Source organism: Castor canadensis, chromosome 1, assembly GCF_047511655.1.
Source record: "Castor canadensis chromosome 1, mCasCan1.hap1v2, whole genome shotgun sequence".
Taxonomy (NCBI): domain Eukaryota; kingdom Metazoa; phylum Chordata; class Mammalia; order Rodentia; family Castoridae; genus Castor; species Castor canadensis.
This window is the reverse complement of record NC_133386.1, coordinates 181,415,886-181,437,597: the sequence shown is the minus strand read 5'-3', so window position 1 is coordinate 181,437,597 and position 21,712 is coordinate 181,415,886. Positions and strand designations below refer to the sequence as shown.

The following is a 21,712-nucleotide window of genomic DNA, read 5'->3' as shown; positions in this document are numbered from 1 at the left end:
CTTTGTTACAGGACAGTGTCACTGTCATCAGACAAGCTGTGTCACGGTCCTTCATGAGCTGAGCTGTGTTTTCTGTCGGGTTGTGTGGTATCTGTGTGGTGGTCGTTGGAGTTTGGATATAGTCTAAGTGTTTCCTAATGGGTTCATGTGTTGAAATTTAATCCCCATTGTGAGAGTAGACACTTGAAACTATGGTGTCTGAGGCGGGGCCCTTGGGAGGTGATTAGTATTAGATAAGGTCACCAGGATAACTGGTGGCTTCATAAGAAGGGGGAGAGAGACCAGAAGATACACACACATGCCCCCTGTCTGTCTCCATGTTTTGTGTCATGTTGGGACTCTGCTAGCAAGAAGGCCATCACCAGATATGGCCCCTTGACCTTGGGCCAAAACCTTGAGCCAAAATAAGCCTCTTTCATTTATAACTTACCTAGTCTATGGCACTGTGTTACAAGCAGCAGAAATAGATTAATTCAGTGTTTTAAACATGCAGATTGATTCTTAGTTATGGGCCCCAGGCAGGACCCTCAGATCCAGCTTTTCTCCTTCATTAATGGGCATTACTTCCTCACAAGGGCTCAGTGGAAATTTCCTGCAGCCTCGGTGCTGGGGTGCACACACGTCATGGGGCACACATTAGTTCCCCTTTCTCTTTCCTTTATCTTTTGCTTTTCTCTCTCTTCTCTAATCCTTCATCCAAGCAGAGCTGGGCCCTGGGTGGGGTAGGGGCTGGGGAGGAAGCAGGGATGAAAGAAACTGCTCTGGCCTTCTTGCCCAACACCCCACCCTTGATTTGAAATAAACTCCTTTTTCCAAGATTGCCACAGAGGAGGAGAAGGTGGAAAATTATTCCTGTTCTGCTCCTAGAAAACTTTAAAATGCTATCACCATGGAAACTGCTTGGAGCAGCCGTGGAGCATGCTGGGGGGCGGAGGGGAGGATGGAAGGGGAAAGGAGGATGGGAGGGTGATGTTGGTGCTCACAGAGCCCTCTCATAGCAGAGCCACCTTTACTCTTCTGGAGCCTTCTGGATCTTTAGGATTCCCAACAGGAGCAGGCTACCTCCTTCCCAGGTGAGCAGGCAGAGGCCATCCCTGCACCAGAGGGATCTGAGGTCACTGGGATCTGTTCTTGTCCCATGACAATCTCCTGCCCCAGCTCTGACCAGAATGTGTGTGACAGCAAGGGGGGCAGGGTTCAGATACAAAACATGACCTTTGCCCTTCAAGGAACTTTCCAGCTAAAGGAGAAAGAACAGAAACACCTTTAGAACTTCCTATACAATTTATATTCATTTCCTTTTTAAAGCATGGCATTGACCCTGTCAAAAAGACAACTGAACCCCCATTTCTCAGAAGAGGGAAACCGAGAGGTTAAAGAATTTTTCCAAGGTCGCTAAGAGGCAGTAGGATGTTCTGGAATAGCATGGTGCCATTGTGTGAGACCTGGCCCAGGTATTACGAGACTGAAGACAAGGGGCAGAGAGAAGTAGGTCTGCACTGAGTGCAATTCATTGGGGGCTTGGATGGCAGTGGTACCAGGTGGATTCTGGGAGTTCTGGATGGTCAGGACAACTGACTTCATCCGGCCAGAAAGTTCCTAGTCTATCTCAAGGAACTATCAAAGACTTCAGGCACATTCCTGGTGCTGACGGTGCGGTGCCCTGGGAACTGCAGGAAAACCAAGCGATCCTGGCAGTCATGACTCAAGACTGTTGTGGTTAGGTCAAGCTGAATCGAGAGCCAGGATTAAAAGGTGATGGAAAGAGCTGGGATTTGAACCTAGCTGTCTGATCCTGAAGCTGGTGTATTTTTTCCCAGACCTTGGAGTCAGGTAGCCGAGACATGAGAGAGGAAAGAGTGAGGGGAGTGGTGAGTGTGGGCTGAAGCCAGCCTGCCTTACCTTCAGGATGTGTAGTGAACACCCGAGTCACAACACAGCCACCTTTCATATGCTCTCTCAGAGGCTCAATCAACCCTGGAGAGTTTGGCTCTAAGTGGGGATTGAGGGGAAGGCTCATGATGGGCCCAGGAACACCCATCCCAGGGACAGGGACAATGGCGGCAGATACTACTGGACCAAGAGTCAAGAGAGTGGCGCCGTGGGAGGGAATGGTGGGACATGAGGGAAACCTTAGAGGACACAGCTACTCACATATGAAAACTGAGGAATGAAACCTGTTGAAATTACTCTAGGATGAGGGAGAGGGGGAAGAGAAAGATGGAGGGGGGGAATCCTACTAGGATATATTGCAAGTGCATATGTAAAGGTCACAATGTGTCCCCCTGCATAACTATTATATGCTAACAAATTAAAGAAAAACAGATGGGTGAGCAACACCAAAACAAAAAACAACTCACGATTGGAACGTAATTTCTTTCCCAGAGAGAAAGGAGATGGAAATATTGTTATCAGTCAGCACGGTCTAAGTTCAGCTACAGTAACAAACATCCCCTAACATCCATGGCTCAGTACTGTAAGGTTTATTTCTCATTCCTGCTAAGGTGTATCAGTTATGCTTTGATGAGTGCAAAGTACTTGAAACTTAGTGGCTCAAAACAACAACCATTGAACACTTCCGTGGGTTGGCTGGGTGGTTACTCTTGGTTTGGGCCAGTTTAGTGGAGGCTAAATTGTTTAGGGTGATTTCACTCGCATGTCTGGGGTTGGAGATGGGACACAGTTGAGACCCTTCTCTCTTTTTCCTGGAGGCTAGTGGAGGCTTGTTCACATGGTGGCAGAAGTGTCCCCAGCTGCGAGGAAAGCCAGCTCCGGTACGCGAGTGAATTGCACACCTAAGCCTGTGTCACACTTAGCACCCCACTGGCAAACCAAGTCAAGGGCTGAGAAAGGAAAAGAGGGTGGGTCTGTTCCCATGCCCTTTCTCCTTACTTGGCTATGTTGCCCAGGAGCCCACCCAAGCCATGTGCCACCAACCATGTGGATCTGGGGCATGCCAGGATGTCACATCCGTCCTGGGAGCAGTGACACCTGGTGGCGCTGGGCTGCTCTGTGGGGAGGTGGTGTTGTGGGAGCACTCCCAGCCCCAGCAGATGGGCCTGGCTCTGCCTGTCACTCAGAGCTGCTCTGGCTCCCAGCAAGTACAACTATTTATAAAAGAGGCGGTTTGCCAGGGAACAAGGAGGCTGAGACATCTGCTCCCGCTGTCAGGATGGCTGTGCTCACCACAGGCTTCAGCCTCAACTCCCTGGTTGGAGGAGCCCCCAAGGGCCTATCTCGGCCCACTGGCTCCAGGGAGTCCCATTGGTGCCACCTTTCTGCCTTCCCAAATGGTCCATCTCAGGGATGGGGCCGCGGCAGAGGATGATGTTTTATACCGGAAGAAGCTCCTTTGGCCTGCCTGCTGCCTTCTGAACTTGGCTTCTGGGGAGTGAAGGCAGCTTCTCGCAGGGGCATGAAGCTGAACTGCCCTGCTGAACTGTCTGGTGTCTGCTCGTGTCTTCCAGAGCTGGTCCCTGGCCACCTGTACCTACTTCCCCTCTGGGACTGGCAGAATCTTGGAGCCAGGATCATGCATGGCTCTGAGGATCCAACCAGAGCAGATCCATGGGGCTAGGAGGGAGGCAAGGCACGCGTGCAGCTGACTGGGGGGCATTCTGGAGCAGGCAGAGATGGGGGCTCCCTCCTCACCCACCATCTTCTCTGAGCCCAGCCTTCTTGCTTGTCTAATGGGGATGGAAAGCAGATCTGCTGGCAGGGCTGAAATGTTATTGCATGTCATCTGTTGTGGAACTTGCAGTATGTAGTGAGTGACCGAGCTCTGGGCTGTGTAGCCAAGTAGCTAGAGCATGGAATGAGTTGAGTCAGAAGACCTGGGTTCTGCCACTGTCAGTACAAAGTGGCGTGACCTTAGTCACTGGAGTCCTCCTCAATAGGTCTCAGTTTCGCCACTTGTGTGATGGTATTTTGTGACAATGACTCCTGTCCAACCTCCCTCAGGATGGGGGATGGAGGGGAAGAAGAAACTGTAATGTGCTTTCTTTCAGTATTTGTTCTAATGATGGCTGTATTAGTGTGTGACAAGGGAGGTGACATTCCTGAGGAAATGGTGCCAGAGTGGAGAGTCACAATAAACAGACCTGAAAAAACTCATGGCGATTTTGGATCTGATCCCCACCGATGGTGGATGCCCCCTGTGGAACAGCCCAGGCTCCCATCTGAGTGTTTTGAGGCCCTTATCTGAGATACTGTGAGGAAGTCACCCTGAGACTGAGGGGAAGGTTGGGGACACTCTCTGGGGGTGATTGGGAGGGGCTTCCCTTAGAATAAAGCCTGATGATACACTAAGAGCTACTGGTTGTAAAGTACCTCCTATGTGCTCTGCTGAGGCATTTACTGTATTATTTCTAACACCTCAGTCCAACTCGGAGGATGTTAACTACTGCATTTGACAGATGAGGAAACTGAGATACAAATCACAAGTTTGGCAAAAGGCAGAGCCAGGATTGAATCCACCTCCCTGGCACCTGCTTCATTCCCAGAAAATCCTCAGGGCCTCTTAAGAAACACCTCCAAGGAGGGAGGCCAGGCCATTTTCCAGAGGGTCAGTGGGCTGGGATGAATGGACAGCACCCTCAGCTGGGCAAATCCCAAAGTGGCATGTCTCAGCAGCTATTGTTGGCCAGGGTTGTATAGAATAATGGGTTGAACTGTGTTCCCAAAAAAGATGAGTTCAAGTACTAAGCTGTGAACATGACCAAGTAGTTAAGTCAAGGATCTCAAGATGAGAGTATCCCAATTCAGCGTGGGCCATAAGCCCAGTGACCGGTGTCCTTTAAGAAAGAGAGAAAGGAAGCCAGGTGGTGGCACACACCTGTAATCCCAGCACTTGGGAAGCTGAGGCAGGAGGATAGAGAGTTTGAAGCCAGCCTGGGTTTCACAGTAAGAACATGTGTGTGTGTGAGAGAGAGAGAGAGAGCAAGAGAGAGAAAGTGAGAGAGAGAGAGAGAGAGAGAGAGAGAGAGAGAGAGAGAGAGAGAGAGAGAGATGTTTGAGACACACAGACCAAAGGAAAGGTCCACATGAATACAAGACAGAGATTGGAGAGGTGCAGCCATGAGCCAGGGACTGCCAGGAGCCCCCAACTGCTGGAGAAGGTGAGAGAGAGACTGGAAACTTCAGAGGGGGTGTGACCATGCTTTGATTGGGGACTTCCTGCATCCTGAACAGTGTAACAGGGGAGATTTAAGCCTCTCAGCTGGCAGCACTCATTATGGTAAACTGTGCCTTATGGGTGGGGATCAGCCAGGACTTGATAGAGCTGGTAGGGCCTGGCCCAGGCATCAAGGAGGAAGGCAAGAGCCCAGTGGAGGGCAGGTGCTGTCTGTCCTGCCTGGAGATTCAGGGGTTGTGGGGTCAGCCGTGGCTCTGGTGGAAGAGGAGGAGGTGCCAGATGTTTGGCTGGGCTCCTGTCATTGAATCTTGTCATTAATCACCCCTCCTTCCTTCAATGTCAGCCACATCCCAGGTCTCCCTTTTGGGAGGTGAATTGCCAAAGTCTTCTGTATATTTTCTGGGACACCAATCCTGTCCGTGACCTTGAGTAAGCAGGCTTTTCCTTTTGGTACCCACTTTCCCCATCAGTTAATGGGAGGTGATGCCTATTTGCAGGTACTGAGTGGAAGGGAGAGGGGACAGATGTTTCTGGATGTGTCTGGGCCTGGCTGTGGATCCGGGGATTAGGCAAGGTGGAATGTTCTTGGCAGAAGAAACATGCTCCCAAGATTTCAGAAGAATCATGCTTAAAGAGACACATCAGTGGCTACAGATGACTTCCTCCCTCAGAGAGGATGGAAAGAGAAGAGGCTTCCAGGATGTGGGTGGCAGGGACGCTGGCAGAAGCCACAGAGTCGTTGGGTAGAACATTCCTCTACCTGGTGCCCCGAAATCCTGGCAGATGGGGAATTCCTTCTCCCCATTCCTGGGTGGTAAGATGTGTTCTACCTCTGGGGACAAATTTATGCCAGATCCTACTAAGGCACAGGACACAGGACTCTGCATTGTTCTCAGTTCTTGAATGAACCGAGAAGTGGGGGTGAGGCAGCTGGAGCTGGGCCTTGAAGGTTGGTGGCAGGAAGACCAGCATGAACGCAGGTGTGCAGGTAGGACACAGAGAACACCTAGAGAGATGTAGCTCCAGACACTCCTAGAGTGGAGTGTGTGTGCCGCACCCTGGTAGGAGGCAACCCTGGAGGGCTGCTGGAGGGCTGTGGGCTGGGTGGAGTCGTCCACACCTCCTATGGGCTTCTATGAGGCCAACCTTCCCAAGATTCTTCTTCTTGTATCCTCAGCACAGTCTTGCAAGTTAGGGTTGCTATGTCCGCTTTACAGTGGAGAAAGTAAAGATTTGAAAAACTTAAGTACATTTTTTAAGGGCACAGTGTGTGTTGGGCAAGTTTCCTAACTCAAGTTTTGGAGGCTCTCAGAAGTTAAGAAGCTGTGTTTGAACTTGAGTCCATAGGCAATAGGGAGCCATTGTAGGTGTCTGAGTATGAATGCACAATGAGAGGAATACCACCAAGATCTGGCAGTGGAGGGGAAGACAAATAAACAAATAGCAATTTAAATTAATAATCATCATAAGAATTGAAGACCCAGGTGATCTTGGCTGTCTTAGCATCCTTTTTTCTTGGGAAGACATGAATCTGCAGATCAGGATGGATGGTCACACCCAGGATGGAGACAGGCTGGGGCTGGGGTGTGTGGAGTCAGAGAAGGTAGAGGGTGTGGAGGGAGCAGGTATGTGGGCCCATGGGACTGGTGGCTCAGGAATGAAGAAACACTGGAAGATGGGTTTTAAGAGAAATGTTAGATCATCAATACCCAGTTAGGGCCAGGAAGGGATCTGGGACAGGCCTAGGGTCCGAAGTGGCCTTCTAGCTGCCAACTGTGTGATCTTGGGCAAGGCGCTTCACTTCTCTGAACTCTGTTTCCTCATCTCTAATATCCAGAGAATAAATGCCTAGCTCCTAACACCACACACACACACACACACACACCACACCAGCCAGTTCCACATTTCCCTGGCTACTGAAAGATAATACCAACCATGGTGGGTCAGCTTTCCTTTGGCAGTACGGGAGTTTGAAACTCAGGGCCTTGAGCTTGCTAGGCAAGCACTGTACCACCTGAGCCACACCTCTAGTCCTTTTTTCTTTAGTTTTTCAGATAGGGTTTCACATTTGTAGCCCAGCTGGACTCAGGCTATGACGCTCCTTAATCTGCCTCCCAGTAGCTGAGATTACAGGCATGTATACAGCAACTGGAAAGGCTGGGAAAGGCCCTTCCCAGGGAACAGCAGAACTAATGGCACAGAGCGAGCATGTGCCCAGATACCAAAAGCCTGGCAGATACCAAGTGGCCCTCTTCTGGGGCCACTGCAGGGTCGTCCAAGTGGCAGGTGAGCTTCTGCTGAGAGAACACTTGTGGGGGTGGGGGAGGGTTTGCACCCACGTGGTGGTGACACGGCCCTCAGGGAGGACAGAGGCTGACTGTTGTCACATGACTTTTGCACCCAAATCAAAATTAAAGATCATTTTTACTCCAGATGCTGAAGATGATTGGGTTCATTACTTCCTGGGATTTTTGCCCATGCTCTCATTCTAGATTCAATTAAAGCAATTTAAGGTAATTAATTGAACTTGTTATTTGATTAATAAAGATAGAAATTCAGCTAAGTTGCTGTGAAGGATGAGTGGAGGGTTTAAGAAAACTCATTTCATTTCTGCCTCCCCTTTGGCCTGCTCCCCCTCCCTTCCCCGTGTACCCATGGCATCAAATCTGGGCCCCCCAAATTCCCACAGCGGCTCAGAAGTCAGATCCTGAAGGTGCTGTATGTAGATGTGTTCTAGAAGGAGTGAGGAGGCTGAGCTGGAGCCATGTGACCAGCAGAAGTGGGGAGGAGGAGATAGAGAAGGAAGGAGCAGGGCCCTGCTGCACCTGGAGGGGCAGTTGGGGACAAGGGCTTTGTGGCAGGCCAGGAAGAAGCTGGGCATTGGGAGACAGGGCAGGAAGCCAAGGACCAAACTGCAGGGCAGGGCAGATGGAGGTTGGAGAGGAGGGAGCAAGTGTCTGATCATAGCCAGACGGAGCTCTGCAGAGGAGGCTGAAGGCTGATGGCAAGTGCCAGCATCAGCCGTGAGTCAAACAATGGAAGAAAGCCCAGCCAGACCTCAACATGGGAGTCACTGTGGATCAAGGTTTAAAACACTGGCTATGATCTAAACCTTGAAACTGCACAAAATTCAGATCAGCAAACTTGATGAAATTAAAAAAACCTGCATAGAAGTAAATACCCATAAATAGTCAAAAGACAAATAAAAATCCAGGGAAAATACTCAAAGCTCATATCACAAAGGCTAAACTACTTAATATTTAAAGAGCCCCCCCAAATCACTAAGAAAAGCAAAGCCATCCAGCAAGATAGGTGGGGAAAAGCTAGGAATGGGCAGTTTGTAGGAAAGAAACTATAAATGTTTTTTAAGCATATGCAAAGTTACTCATTCTCTCTCATAATGAAGAAAATGCAAATTAGAAATAAGCAGAAGACACCGTTTTTATCCATGGGATTGAGGCACTCTCAACTATGCTGTCGCTGCCTTGGTGGTGGGGGAGCAGTTGAATATTATCTGCTGAGATGACAAACACTTGAATTCTTTGAGATTTAGCAACTTGGAATTTATGGATAGGTGGTAGGATGATTTATTTTGGCACTATTTGTCGTAACTTGATGGGAGACAGCACAAGAGCCCGTGAATAGGAAACTGGTAAGTAAGTAGTGTGCCAGGAGGTGGAATATTACACAGGCAGGAAGAAGAAAAGCGCAGCTGTCCTTATTTTCTGGAACATCACCAAGAAAGACTATAGGATGAGAAAAGAGCAGAGGGCAGAAAATTGTGTATAAGATACTGTTAGTGATGTAAAATTAAACAACTATGTAAATACACAGGTATTTTGCTTATGAAAGTGGAGACAATCCCTGATCACTACATCACCAGAGTCTGGGAGCAATGGCTACCTCTAGAGAGGCAAACAGGTGACCAGGAGAGAGGAAAGAGGGGGCTTACTTTTCCCTGTGCCTTTTGAGTTTTGTCCCAAGAATATAGATTTCTTATTCAAAGAATAGACAAGCTGGGGGTGTTGCTCAGTGGGAAGGCATGTGTTTATAAATAAAATCAAAGTAAGAAATAAAACAAAATAGACAAAATGACAGCTAAAAAACCAAACCAGGCAGGCACCAGCACATAGTGACGTGACAAAGCCTGGGTCAGAGGTGCAGGGAGAGGTCAGGGCCAAGGTGATTTTCAGGCCCAAGGGAAGTGGCAGGTGTTCCCTCCAGGCCTCTGTGTAAAAGTGAGGACCATGCCTCTTTGGGACACTTCTTAAGCAAGGTGACTCTCCATCTCTGAATGAAACTCCATAAATCCCGCTCAGAGCTCAAAGGGCTCCTACGAGGGCCTTGACCCAAATGGCCTGATTTTACAAGTAGGGAAATTAGGACCTAGAGAGAAAGGCTCTGTCCAGATCTGAGATGAAGGCATATTGATCCTTGCTGTACAGGGGAGGAACTGAGGCTGGAATGCCCTGCCCTGAGGTCATTCCAGCTGGCCAGCAAGCTGGTTATCCTCACTTGCTGGCCCATAGAACGTGGTCTGCTTTGTCTTCCCTGGGCCTGGCTGCCACCCTGCCCCACTGGCAGAGCTTGGAGTGTGGGTGTTGAGGGGGGCATCTTTTGGGCTGGCCTGGGCTGTCAGTGTACCTGGGAAAGGTGAGGTGAGCGAGGAGCTGGGTTCTGCCTTTGGCGAGAGGGTGGCAGATGTCTCTGAAGACAGTTCCAAAGAAAGGCCCAAACTAATCCCTGGGCTCTCCTCCCCTAGGGAGCAGATGACCCAGCAGCCTCTGGAAAGATGGAGTGCTAAGACTGACAGGGCCAGAGACACCTGGGACACCCACAGGGGAAAGCACGCCTTTGAACCTTCTGAGATGAACTTTGGAACATGGAGAAGTTTAGCCCTCCTCTGATGGCTGGGGCTGGGGCAAAGCCTGGGGTGACCCCAGTCAGGACAGGGGCAGCTGTTGTGACTGGAGGGACCTCATAGGGCTCCTGAATCTTTGGGGTCTCCTTCATGGATCACTGGTAGGACTTTACATTCTGTTGCACACGGATACTTCATAGGAGCCTCTTGGAAGGCTTGGTCTTCTCCCGTGGCCTGCAGCATGACATTACTCACAAGGGGAGCCCACTGGCCCAGAAGGAAGCAGGGGGCAGACTGTCTGATCCACCTCCCCCAATGCAGGTGAATGGGGTGCATGCAGGATGAGCTGTGATTGGATGATGGAGTAGAAAGACCCCAAGGGAGGAGACCTAGTCAAGCTCTGGCCATCAGTATCTGGGTGCAGCCCTTCTCTCTGGGTCCTAATTTCCTTCCTTGTAAAATCAGGCCATTTGGGCCAGGGGCCCTCTTAGGAGCCCTTTGATCTCTGAGGAGTGGGATTCATGGGATTTCATTCAGAGATGGAGCATCATGGGTGCTGGACAGCTGACTCTCAGCGTTCACTTGTCACATCTAAGGACAGGGTGTTTATGGCTGACAAGAAGCCCTGGTGGCGTTTTCTCACTGTGCACAAAAGCATACTGGACGACCACTGTTTCCCTCTCTCAGAGCAGAATTCAACCACTTACACATGAAAACCAGCACTTTATCGTAAAATAGACTTTGTGATAGCTGATCTTACCTAATGGTAGTCTAATGTAAGTCTGAGCTTGGTTAGGGAGGGCTGGGCTAAGCTGTGGTGTTTGATGGGGTAAGGGTCTAACATGTTCTCAACTTACACTACTTTCAGCTGACAGTGTTTCTCGGGCAGTAACTCCCGAGGAGCACCTGCATATGCCGCTCCTCCCCACGGCCTTACAATTCTACCTGCAGCCCTTCAACGGGTGACTTGCCTCCCTGGTGTCTCATGGTGGCCTCAGGTCTGCGCTGGCTCCTCTCTCACCCTGGGCGTCAGGTGAAAGGGCTCTAGTCTGTCTGGGCAGCCATTTCTCCAGGTCCACAGTCTGCTTGGTTCATGCTGGGACCTCAGCTACCTTCCTTCCCCATCACATCTTGCATTCAAGACAACTGACAGCTCTTGCTGGGCAGGGAAGGGAGGAGGAGGGAGGCAGGCAGGGTCAGGTCAGCAGCCCTGGCTCCCTGGTGGAGGAAGCCACCTGGTCTGTCTGAGAACCTCACGGCAGGAGGGACAAGGTCAAGTCTTTTGTGAGAGACCAAGAGGTGTGTTGGGGACCTCAGAGGCACAAAACAACAGGCTGCTTCATCAACCAGTGCCCTGGCTCTGGCCCTTCCAGCCTTCGTGCAGCACGGGGGGGGGGGGGGGGAACAGCAGGAATGTGGAATTAGAGAATTTGAGCTAGCTCTGAGTAGCTGTATGACCTTAGATGCTCCCTTGACATCTCTGAGCTTTGGTCTTGGTCGATTCATGGGCTCGTGAGGGCCTGCAGTGAAAAGAAGCGTGTTTCTTGGCCAGAAAGTTTGCATGTGAATCTTAGCCTTGTTGTGCAAACTTGGCCAAGGGACTTCACCTCTATGTTGGGCACCTTTGCTGTGTAGCAGACACTCACAACCCAGTGGTTTGAAACTGCAAGCATTTACGCTGCCAACAATCTGGGGGAGTCTGTAGCTTCAGGGGGCTCAGCTGAGCTGTCCAAGTCTGAGCAAGGCTCGGGTGATCTTGGCCTCGCTCATTGGTCTGCCATAGTGGGTGGATTCTCTTGGGCCCGGCTGGCTAATCTGGCCTGGCCCAGGATGGCTGGAAGCAGGAGACCTCCGTGTGGTGTGTGGGCCTCCAGCAGTGAGGGTGGGCCTGTTCACACCCGGGGAAGGATTGCAGAGGGAGCCAGAGAGCAGATGCAGTGCACAACCACTTCACAAATCTCTGCAGACGGTGGGCTGGGTCCTTTCTCATTGGCAGAAGTCTAGTCCATGACCAAGGTTGAGCCAGCCTGGAGGGCTCCACCCAAGTTGTGGCATGAGCGATGGGGTAGGGCCATCACCACAACAGTCTATTGCAACCTCTCCGAGCCTCAGTTTCCTCATCTGTAAAAAGAGCATTATGTTATGCTTCCCTCAAAGGATTGCTTTGAAGATTGAAATGAAATGAGCAGGGGACACGTGTGGCGATGCAGGCCTGTAATCCCAGCTGCTCAGGAGACTGAGGTAGGAGGATCAAGGTCTAAGGCCAGCTGGGACAAAAGGGTAAGACCCTAACAGAAAAACAAACTAACAGCAAAAAGACTGGGAGAATGGTTCAAGTGGTGTAGCTGCTTGCTTGGTAAGCCTGACGCCCTGAATTCAATTTCTAGAGCACCGAAAAGCGAGAGAGAGAGAGAGAGAGAGAGAGAGAGAGAGAGAGAGAGAAAGGAAGAAAGGAGCAAAGGGATGGGGTGTCCTCATGAGGCAGGGTAGATCAGGAAAAACGAGGCATGGGAGACAGCAGCCAGGAATGCAGAGAGAAACGCTATTGATGAATGGCGTGATGAAAAGCACACAGACACAATTTTCTTTGCTTTGAACTTCATAACCCTTCACTAAGCTGCAACACAGAGTTTTTCTTTTTTAAAAAAAAAAAAAGGAAAAAGGAGTAAAAGCTCTCTCCCTCTGACCTTTCTCGCTGTCCAGATAATTAGTGCACTCTGGAAATGGAGCAGATATATGTTAAAGAAAGACACTTATCCTGGGGAGAGAAAACATTTGGTAAAATGAGTCCTTTGAGCACAAAGGAATTTGCAAAGGAAGAAATCATTTTAAGGTAGGACATCTGTCTTGGAGAGAGCATTTCGCAGAAGCCATCCTTTGTTTAAAGATGCCCAGACATTGATGTCATGATGACCCCAATTTAATAAACAGACCAACTTTGATATCTCTGGGCCCAATTGCTGAAGTGTAGCAGCAAGAATGATTAACTATACCAGGAGTTCAGAACAAAAGGGAGCACTTATCCCAAGGCAAATTTAAGTCAACCCGAATCCACTTTCCACCGCAAGTACCTCTGACATTAGCACACTCAGTGTACCTGTTACCAGATGTGTCCACACCCATGTCTGGGGGTGTACTAGCCATCTTTCCTTTGCTTTGTTTTATTCATAAACTTTTTTGATCTCTACTTTGATGTGTCCTAAAATTATTTTTTTGCAACTTCACAAACTCAGGACCCAAGGGTTAGGAAGAGATCTTGCGCCTTTTGGAGACTTCTCTGGAGCCTCCCCAGTTGCAGTACCTGGGGTCCTGCCTGGGCTTGGAAAACTTCTTGATCTGGAAGAAAGTGGTAAGGACATGTGTACCTTGTGGAGCTGGCTTCTGGGAGGAACTCTAAGCATGTGTGAAGTTGGAGTCCCCAAACCTTATCCCAAGCCATCTCAGCTCACTTGGCTCACTAGGTGACCCCACACAGCGTGCTGTCTGCCACAGTCCACGCGTGCAGGGCGGCCAATGGCCTTCACGTGGCCATCCTGGGAATGCGATCTGGAATTAAGCTGGGGTCTGTGGGGTTCCCTGTTGGCAAGCAGGGTCCCTGGACAGTTGTTATGACCTTGAGCATAATCAGAGAGGCTGCCATCTTTGTGAGCTTGGGCATTCAACCCCTTGGGACGGATGGGTTGACTTTATTAGACTTTTTAAAATCATGAAAACAAGATTCACCTATGTGACTTCAAAGAGCCCAGCTTGGCCACAACTGACTTGGTTCCACCTCGTTTCTCTGGCTTGAGCGAGGGTCCTTTCTGACCACCCCCAGAAGGCCTGGGGAAGGTGAATGGCTGTGACTTCCTCCTCCAGCTCATCTTCATTCCCCCTGTGTCGGGTAGTACCTTAGACACAGGAGGCAGGACAGTACGCTAAGTCAGATGGGTCCTGCCCTAATGGAATTTATGGTCTGGGGAGACAGATTAATTGATCATAAGAATAAATGTAAAATTATATGGCCAGATGGTTTTCATTTTGCACTATGAATCATTCTTCCTTTCCTGGCATTTCCTCTTCTTTTATAGGACACTTGTGCTCTGACATTCACTGCTGGTGGTGGTGGTGGGGGGAGGTGACCCAGTAGAAGTCAGATGTCTGCTGTTGCCTTTTGGGTATCAAAACTGAAACCTCTATTTGTGTGTGTGTGTGTGTGTGGTGGCGGTGGTGGTAAGATGTATGTGAAAAGCTCAAGATTTAGAAACTGTAGGATGGTCCAAGTCCCCTACCAGATGAAGTGTTGTGGGCTGGGGGAGGCAAGGGGATGGGGAGGGTGGTTGCCTGTTAGGTACTGGAGAGGGCTGTCCTTGTAATACTGTTCCTCTCAAGCAGATCTGGAGGATCCCAGAGCAGGCCAGCTGGGAAGGGACCCCAGCAATTCCCTGACCCCAGAATGTGGGGACCCCAGAGTAGAGCTTCCAAGAGCCTAGAGGTTTCAGGCAGGCTTGAGTCTCTGGGGGGCCAGACCTGCTGTTTTGCCCCAAGTGAAGGCCACCCACACCACCTGGGCATTGAGCCACTTGTCCTACCACCTCTGCTCCTAAGCCATTCCTGGACACCAGGTGGGCTCCACCCCTCTGCTCAGGGAGGTAAATTTCCTTCTTCTCCTTCTCCTCCTCCTCCTCCTCCAACACAGGATACTCATCACTGGCTTTTTAGCTCTGTAGCACCCGCATGGTTTTCTGGCCACCTGGTGAGCACGGGAGGGTGCTTCCCTCTCCTTTGCCCTGTCCTGCTCACCCTGTGAATGAGGCTTCTCTGTGGGGCATCAGGAGACCAAGGTTGGAGAACCATAGGGATCCCCCCTTCCTCCCCACGCCGTCCCCAAGCTGCTGTGGCCACCCTCTGGGGGTCAGTCTTCTAGACAGTGCTGGGCTGGGAATCAGAGGCATGGACAAGCTGGCCACACCTCCTACCTGGCCATGCCCCCAAGTGACAAGTCCCACACTCTCTGAGCCTAGTACCTCGTTGATAAAAACAGGAACAGTGTAAGTGTGGGTCGATAAGCTGGCGAATCCAAAACAATGATGTCTTGTCATCATAATGGAAACAGATTTATTGAGAATCCTGTGATCTGAGCCAGGCTTAGATAACCTCATTTATAAGGCCATACACTTGCAGGGTCATTGTTATCCCATTATAAAGAAGAGGAGACTGAGGCCCAGAGAGCTCAAGAAAGCTGTGACACTAACCACATGGTTAGTATATGGCAAATCAAGCAGAGGCTGCTGGACTTCAGAGCCCAGCACTTTGCAATGGTCCAGCACTTACAGCCCACCCGCCATACCGTGGATGGGGGAGAAAGGGACCTTGGGACCCTCCATCTCATTCACTGCTCTGAGGGAAACCTAGAGCTCAGAGAGAGGAGCAATTTGCTACAGATCTCAATCAGCTTGAGGTGTGGACCATCAAACCACCCGCAGCTTTTGCGTGGGTGTGCCTGAATCCACAAGAAGGACTTGGTGAGTATGTCAAAGCTGCCACAACAATCCACTAACTCTGAAATGTGCAGGTCTCAAGGAAGCCTGTGGAGAGGAGGAGGGAGTGTGCTGGGGTCTCTGGGACCCGCTTAGTGTTGCCCAGCACCAAAGAATCAAAACAGGGAGTGGAGCCACCCCCTCCTTTTCCTGCCTGGGTTGGAACCCCAGCTTTGACCTGAGGAGCTGGCCCTGAGGAAAGCATCGGAGGTGAGCACTAGGGTTTAGTGCAGGATGCTCAGGGAAATAGGTGGAGTCACCTAGATATCCAGCGAGAGGGGACTGCTGAAATGCACAACTGTGGGTTTCTTTGATTTTGGAAGAGAGGACAATCAGCAAACAGAAAAATTGTAGAAAAAGTGTCTATGGTGTTGGAATATGTTCCTAATTAAGAATATGGGAGTGAGGCCTAAGTGGTAAAGCACTTACCTAGGAAGTGCTAGGCCCTGAGTTCAAATCCTAGAACCAGGAAAAAAAAAACAGATTAAGTGTTCTAAGAATAACATAAGATGTGTTACCTGATCTCAATTTTGTAAAAAAAGAAAAAAATCATGTGTGCCAGGTGTGGGCTTGCTGTGTCTCCCCAGAGTGACACAGGGCAGTTGCTCAAGGCAAAACTTTCAAATGAGTGCTGTGTAGGGAGGGGCGGAGTGGGGGGATTCCACCTGGAGCCTCCTACCTCGATACGAGCAGCTCCTGGCTAGCAAGGGGGCTAGGGAGGGTCCCCTTCCCCTTCTCTAGTAACCCAGGTTGGTGTTGGCAAGTGGTGGATTTTCCTGCTCAGGTGGACCAGGGAACCTAGCTGCAGTGCCCAAGCTGGGGGACAGAGCCCTCACCAGGGATCAACCATGGAGCATCTGATGTGGCACAAAGTCTGTGCTAGCATTTCAGTCCCAGATGCTCCAGCAGTCTTGGAAGGGGGCAGGGAGGCCTCTGGCCCTGGTGTTCCATCTGACATCCGTGCTTCATCCACATTAAAGTCCACCATGCAGAAGCTTGTGGTGCTGGTGCTGGCTGGGGCCTCACTCCTGAGCCTCCGAGTAGCAGGGATCCCAGCTTGGGCAGCTAAAGGTGAGTGGGTGTGCAGGGGCTTGGGGCTGTCTAGCTGGGCCTCACCTAGGAGAGGTGATGGCTCAAAGCAGGACTGTGGCCTAGGGGACTGAGGGGTAAATAAGATGGGAGTTAGGGCAAGAGATCAGAAGTTAGGCCTGGGGCAGAAAGGCCTGGAAAACGGCAGGACTCCTGCCCAAAACAGAGAAGCGTTTTAAGACTAAGTGCTAGGGTGCACACAATGTAAGTGGCCCATCTGCTGGGACTTCTCAGGAGCTTTATATGCTGATGAAAATTGTGACTCCAAGAAGAGCCAATGCAGCTTGCTCCACGCTTTGGTCCATGGTGCCACTTTTTTTATGGAGGGTCTTGAAGGATTGGGGTTCCTCTGAGCACCCTTGGAGAAATGCAGGTCTGCGTCAACAGCTGGCTAAGGGGCTTCCCTCCCTTCCTGACCCTCCTCCTCCCTATCTTGTTAATCCAGCTGGTATAAGGCTGACATCCCTCTAAACCGCAGGCAAGCACTTGACTTTCTCTTGCGGGCACTGGGGAGCCACTGAACTTGGCATTGTCACGAGGAAATCAAACTTCACCTTTACTCAAGGTTTTAGCTTGGCTTCAAATGTAGCCCCTGGGGCTCCCTAGACACCAAATATTCCTGGTATCAGCTAGGCCCTTGTCACTGATCTGTGATGGCTGAGAGCTAGTGGAGTGCCCCTCTTCCTCCTCTCTAGACACCTCTTCCAGGAAGCTTTCCCTGACCATCCCTTCTTCCACTAAGAAGCCCCGGGGGTGGGATCTGAAAGAGACAGAAAAGAAAGGCCCTAAAGATTGACATAAAATGACCATGAGGTGATTCTGACCCTTACGTGATCCTGGAGACTGTAACCATGGGCACCCTAAGGGAGTCACTTACCAAGACTTCAGAGGGGACGGCAGCCCCATCATCACAGGTGACTGTCCTCATTTGAGGGTGGTCTGTCCCGTGAGGGTCTGCTGATCCTGTCCTGGGGAATAGTTGGTTTCAGCTCATGTGGTGAAGATGTTATTTGTCAATCCTGTCCTTCCTGGATTCCACGGTGGCTGCAGAGAGAATGGCTCAGACAAAGACAGATACAAATGGAGGCAGGGATGCCAAGCTCCAATCTCTCTCTCATTTTGGTGGTTCTGGGGTTTGGACTCAGGGCTTCACACTTGCTAGGCAGGCGCTCTACCACTTGCAAGCTTTTCTCTGGTTTTTAGTTAACTCATGGGTCAAGTAAGGAGTCAGTGCTTTTCAGCAAAAGCAGTTTCTAAGAACCTGTTACACAAATGCACACAAAGTAGAGAGGATAGTAACTCTCGCCCACACAGTTACCACAACTTCAGCAGGCATCAACCTTGTTTCATTCCCACCTCCAGTATCATTCCGATTTAAACCCCAGCTGCCGTTGTTATTGGCAAACCATATTTCCAGAAGATCTTGGTCCTGTGTTCTGGGTGGAAGAATACGAGCAGAACGTGTGGATGGGGTGTGGCAGAACAGCTTTATTTACCTTTATTGATTGAGTCACCTGTTCTACCACGTGAGGCACGAGAAAAAGAAGGGCTGGAGTCTTTTGGTACATTTTTATATCATCTTGAACTTGGAGCTGGGGAGAGAATACATCATCACCTGGCTCCTCTCACCTGTGGGCTAGGGGGAGGAGCTCTTGAGTCAAGAGGGAGAGCAGTCCCATCCCAGACTGTCCCTACCCTAGCCTGCCTCACCATCAGTTTCATCTGTACTTATCCAGCACCCTTTCCTATCATTTGTCCAAGACGCCAATACTGGTGCCCACTAAAAATGAGTAAGTCCCGAGTCTCACCAGCTATCTACTGACCAGTTGTTTCCTACGTGTCCCAATTGTACTCATGTTTTACTCTGTTTGAACAGGGATCCCGATGAGACTGGTGATATGTCTAAGTCTCTTTCAATCTGTAATCTCTATCTCTCTTAAAAAATTTCCTTTCTTGAAGAAATCCGATGCTAGAGCCATGTTTTACCACAGAATAGATTAGCTGATTAGATCTCCTTGGTGACTTCTAATTCACTCCGCTGTCCTCTGTATTTCTTGTAAACTGACAGTTCATTTTGGGGGCTTGATCAGATCCAGTTTGGGCTTTTGTAGTAAGACAAGCTAATAGGGGTGCGTGTTTCCATCAGGAGGGCCCGCGTGCCTGTGTGTCCAGGGTGGGGTGTCAGTGGTTCAGTACCAACATCCATTAATCCATTCGGGTTTGCAAAATAGTGAGGTTCTAACGCTATCAGCTCTTCCTCATTTGTTAGCTGGAATACTTCTAAATAGAGGAACGTCCCCTCATCTCCAATTTGAGTATACCCTGTGGTACAGTTTGTATAGGAAGGCAGATAAACACTCGAGTTTTTCCTTTATTTACCAACTAATTGCCTTCTAGTGGAGTGATAGTAACAGTAAACACTTGCAGAGTACTTACAGATCACCTGCTTTTATCAACACTATCTCATTTAATTATCACAACAGCCTTGAGAGGTAGCTTTGACAGATGGTGTGAGTTTTTCATCTTTTATTTATAATTTTCAGAAGAGAGAGCTGAGACCCAGAGAAGGTAAGCAACTTGCCCAGACTCAGAGGGCTGCTAGAATTAACTCATGTCCTTTTTTTTCCCCTTTTTCTTTTATTATTCATATGTGCATACAAAGCTTGGGTCATTTCTCCCCCCTGCCCCCACCCCCTCCCTTACCACCCACTCCGCCCCTCCCTCTCCCCCTCCCTCAATACCCAGCAGAAACTATTTTGCCCTTATTTCTAATTTTGTTGTAGAGAGAGTATAAGCAATAATAGGAAGGAACAAGGGTTTTTGCTGGTTGAGATAAGGATAGCTATACAGGGCATTGACTCACATTGATTTCCTGTGCGTGGGTGTTACCTTCTAGGTTAATTCTTTTTGATCTCACCTTTTCTCTAGTACCTGTTCCCCTTTTCCTATTGGCCTCAGTTGCTTTTAAGGTATCTGCTTTAGTTTCTCTGCGTTAAGGGCAACAAATGCTAGCTAGTTTTTTAGGTGTTTTACCTATCCTCACCCCTTCCTTGTGTGCTCTCGCTTTTATCATGTGCTCATAGTCCAATCCCATTGTTGTGTTTGCCCTTGATCTAATGTCCACATATGAGGGAGAACATACGATTTTTGGTCTTTTGGGCCAGGCTAACCTCACTCAGAATGATGTTCTCCAATTCCATCCATTTACCAGCGAATAACATTTCGTTCTTCTTCATAGCTGCATAGAATTCCATTGTGTATAGATACCACATTTTCTTAATCCATTCGTCAGCGGTGGGGCATCTTGGCTGTTTCCATAACTTGGCTATTGTGAATAGTGCCGCAATAAACATGGGTGTGCAGGTGCCTCTGGAGTAACCTGTGTCACAGTCTTTTGGGTATATCCCCAAGAGTGGTATTGCTGGATCAAATGGTAGATCGATATCTAGCTTTTTAAGTAGCCTCCAAATTTTTTTCCAGAGTGGTTGTACTAGTCTACATTCCCACCAGCAGTGTAAGAGGGTTCCTTTTTCCCCAATAGCTCTAAAGGAGGAGCAGGATCAGTCATTGTCCCCATTATACAGAGAAGGAGGCCTGAGGCCCAGAGGAGTTCGCTCACTCACTCAAGGTCTCAGAGTAATGATTACTCCACGCTGAGTTTCCCTCATCAGAAAAGTGTGGAACCAGGGTGTTTTAGATTTCAGATTTTTTTTTTCAAATTCTGGTATATTGCAGATACATAATGAGATATCTTGGGGGATGGGGCCCAAGAATAGATTTTGAGCTTATGTTTCCTATACGCCTTGCATAGCTTGGCGTATGCAATAGTTTAAATTATTTTGTGCACACAGTGACATTTCATGGTGTGTGGGTCATCCAGGTATGGGTCAGCTCTCAAAAAGTTTTGGATTTTAGATTTTTGGATTAGGGATGCTTGACCTGTATTTATTAAGCACTTACTGTATACAGTGTGCCTTGCTTGAGGGGCTTAAAACAACAAATGCATCGGGTTGTTTACTGCATGCAGGGCCTTCCAACATATCAGATATTGACTGTTATACCAACCTTATGGTACAGATAGGGAAACCGAGGCTCACCCCACGTGCCTGAGTGGCATCTCCAAGGTCACAGGGGCACTGAGTTCCAAGCTGGCTCTGTCTCTGCCTTACAATACCCTTTCTCTGGCCCCTGCCAGGGAGCCAGGACTTGTGACCTGTGTCTGTGCTTCCTCCTCTCCCTTAATCCTCAAAGTGTCTGACAGGAAGAGAAACCTTTCCCATGGGTGATTATGGCCTCCCTGCTGTCTACCTTTCTCTTACCATCTCTGGCTGCTGCATTTGCCATTTATTGATAGGCAGAGAGGGGGGTGACAAAAAAGGGGAGAAATCTCATTACCTGGCAAAAGGATTAGTGGCTTTAGTAACTCCACAATATCCTCAGATGTAGGTGGCTTGGCCTCTAACTGCTGTGCTCAGAACCGGAATATTAAACCCATTCTGCTGAACCCTGGATTGAAGGATGGGGTACCTCCTGGCCTAGCTGGGAGGGGTGGAGGGACTCTGCAGGCCTGTGAGTGGTGCCCAGAAGCCCTCCTTCGTCTGGGGCCAGCCTCGGTGCCCATCAGACATCACAGCTTGGCCCTAAATCATGGTGGCTTCCATAATCCGTGTGAGCTGGGCAGGCCAGTATGCACATCCCTAAGGGGAGTCCTCAAAGGGAAGCTGGCTGTGCTAATGAGACGCTGTGGCCTGCCTCCTGCACGGGGAGAGGCCCTTTGGAAGTCTACAGAGAAGGAGAGAAGACAGGAGGAGGAAAACAAGAATCCAATTAAACCCTCAATTCGAGCAGAGTAAATGAATTTGACTTTAGGTGATCAAGAGGGAGAAAACTTCTAATTAGACGTATGGCAATCTTGGGGCTGAGCACGCGCGTGACCCGCCCTCCTGCCCGCCCCCGTCACTTTTCAGATAAATGTTAAAGATTAGAATGAGATGTAATTAAAATCCGTCAATCCCATACACTGGCTGCTGATGGGGTTTGATGACTGCAGCTCGCTCAGCTCTCCTCCCCTTTCCTCACGGGCTCCGCCCCCTCCCGGCTTCTGTGTCC

The 21,712-nt window shown here is 49.6% G+C and overlaps 1 long non-coding RNA gene across 3 annotated transcripts in view; it reads left to right on the top strand.

Moving 5' to 3' along the window:
• The first annotated feature begins 984 nt into the window (after positions 1-984).
• The window catches only part of LOC141412473 (uncharacterized), a 56,663-nt gene continuing 35,935 nt past the window's right edge, over positions 985-21,712 (top strand). For 2 of the 3 annotated variants that reach the window (XR_012437330.1, XR_012437324.1), the window contains exon 1: positions 985-1,073. This is a non-coding gene — a long non-coding RNA (uncharacterized lncRNA). Of the gene's footprint in view, positions 1,074-5,044; positions 5,118-21,712 lie in introns of those variants that run through there. The other variant, XR_012437318.1, reaches the window with a different exon arrangement.